Raw genomic sequence first — 2,706 nt, forward strand, 5'->3', positions numbered from 1 at the left:
CAGATAAATGTGGTAATGTAGAACATCTTTGTAGCTGGTTTGCTATTTTATTATGTCATAAATTTGTCAAATGTATGGCATGTTGCAATTTAACACATTAATCACACCATAAATGTAACATCTGCCAGTACCCTTTCAATAAGGAAACCCTCTGAAATAATCTTTGGCCTACCCAAAATTGGCTCTGAAGATACCAAAGAAGATTCCAAATGAAACAGTAAACCCCTCTGGTACTGTGTAAGCTAGTATTAAACATGAACCAGTGTGTTTCAAGTTTAACGGTCAAGAAATCAAGTGAAAAGACATAATGGGCATCAGTTATGACACCAATAACCCTTGTGTTGAGAGTGCTGGGATCAAGCAGGTTGGCATTAAGCTCACAAGCTCTGAAAGTACCAATAAAAAGTGTGATGGTGACAACAGCTGTAACACCAAATGTAGCAGATAGTTGAACAGAACCCTTCCCACAATCACTGGAGGAACTAAGAAGAAAGATCCCTCTGCTCAGGCAACAGATGGACCAAAATTTAATCTTTAAACGCTATTTTTCTTAATGAGTTGGGGGAATAACTTCTTCTTTCTCTTGGGACTTTTTGAAAAGCTTTTCTACCTTGAAGAACACATAATACTAGCAGAGTCTCCCTATGCCTGATGAAGAGAGCTTGTGCCCAAAAGGTTGCAAAGAACTTTTATCCAACTATTTAGTTGGTCTAATAAAATATATTGGATTTACCAAAAGAACCTTGTCTACCTATGTCCTTAGACTAACACGGATACAACCAACAACCCAAACCCACAGACATGAATCCCAATAGCAGACTAAATTGCCTTACAAAGGGAAAATAATAGAATTCTAAAACCCAGTTTAGCAATAGGTTACTATAGCTACACTAAAACTAATTAAAAAGAAAATACAAAATAAAACAAGTCCTGTCACAATCAGCAAGTGGACATTACCAGCGACCTCCATTCTCTCAGCCAGGAGAGTGAGAAGGAATTGAAGATTTGTTGGTTGCTCTGCAACTTTTTATGTCCTCAGTGAAAAGCATTGCTCCAGAACATCCAAACACACACAACTTAAATGGCCATATATACACAATCACTTGAAGGGCCAGAAGTCACTATCCAACAGCCGTTCATTTAGCTGTTCTAAACGAGTGAAAAGTTTCATTCCAATTTCTAGTGTTTAAGCATCAGCAGCACAGAAAAAAAAGACTACAGTGGGTGCTGCATTTGTTTAGCATCTTTGAAGAATCAGACATTTTATATTTTACAAGGGGTGCATCACACGTGCCATTAAGGTGAATTGAAAAACTCAGGCACAGTTTGCACCAAAGAAAACTTCTCCCAGACATAGCATTTACATGCGTGTCTGGGACCGCAGCAGTTTGAGCTGGGGTGGACCAGCCCCAGGTAGGCAGGAGGTCCAGGGGGTCAGCCCTGGGCTCCGGGTAGCGATGTCGGGGCTGACTGGGGCATGAGGGTGCTAAAGTGTGGGGCTAGGCAGCAGGCAGCCCCCGCACTTTAGCACCCTTGTGCCCCAGCTTGCCCCCATCACTGTCTACATATGTAGTTCAGCAGAGTAAATTACTCAGCCATAGGACAGTACCATTCCCAACAGTACTATGGCAGAGTTATCAAGGCACAAACAACATCAGACAGAAGTCACTGCAAGATAGTATTGCAGCAGAATTAATTAATTTACTGTGTCCTAATAGTCCACAATAAAGCTCATGTGAAAGGGTCTCAGGCATACAAGATCATCCATAGCATATTATATTCCAGCTACAACCTCCTCCCCTGAAGCACAGGTTGCTACATTTGTATTCATACAGAACCATACAGATGTACCCAGGTTGTGTGATAATTTATTTCATGGTAAAGAGGCAAACTGGGGCTCAGCTACTAATCTGAAACCATTATGTAACAAAAAAATTGAGAGAAAACAGTAGAGAAGGCAGAACTAGAGGCAATCAATAGCAGTTATACACATTATTTTTATGATCTCACTGTGAGCCCAGCTGTCCGCTTTCGACTCTCCCTGTATCTTAAAAAAATAATTAAGTATCCTAAAAACAGAAGCTCTTAGTTTAGTTTCCAAGATAAGCAGTAAGTTTGAGCACCATCCTTTGGCCATGAAGTACTGGAGAAAGGGTGGATAAATCGCGTGTGTGAGAGCTGCATGAGGCTGAAGAGTAAAAAAAAAAAAAAAAATAGTGCAGGGCGACTTAGCCAAGTTCAAACTAACAAATTAAAACGATAGCAGTAACATGAATTCTAAAGCAAAAAAAATAACCTTCCCATTAGTATTTTCTAAGATTTCTACTGATGTCTGTGTGTAACACAGTCCCTTCAAGTCTTTTAAATAACTTTTTTTTTTAAATAACAAATTAAAGATTTAAAGACACCTAATTTTGATAAAGCACATTAGCTACTAGTGATACACTTCTTCAATAGCAGAACTCCAGAGGACCACAACAGGAGCCTATTGATGTTTTCCCTGCTGTGGCTTATTGAAGTAAATTAAACAATTAGCTCCCACAATTTTTTGAGAGCTCTGCCAAGTATTACTATTAAAGAACTTCCTCAATGCAGCTGACATGGAAAGTTTAGACAAAAGTCTGTAACCATTTAGGTTAGGTACAGATGTTCAAAAAGCCCGAGGGAATTGATCCAAGTCACGTGGGGGGGGGGGGGGGGGGGGGG

At 39.9% G+C, this 2,706-nt stretch overlaps 1 protein-coding gene across 2 annotated transcripts in view; it reads right to left on the reverse strand.

Moving 5' to 3' along the window:
- TRIM24 (tripartite motif containing 24) overlaps positions 1-2,706 on the reverse strand; it is a 115,320-nt gene that overhangs the window by 52,975 nt on the left and 59,639 nt on the right. The window lies entirely within an intron of this gene.

Source organism: Alligator sinensis, unplaced genomic scaffold (assembly GCF_000455745.1).
Source record: "Alligator sinensis unplaced genomic scaffold, ASM45574v1 scaffold74_2, whole genome shotgun sequence".
In the NCBI taxonomy this organism is placed as follows: domain Eukaryota; kingdom Metazoa; phylum Chordata; order Crocodylia; family Alligatoridae; genus Alligator; species Alligator sinensis.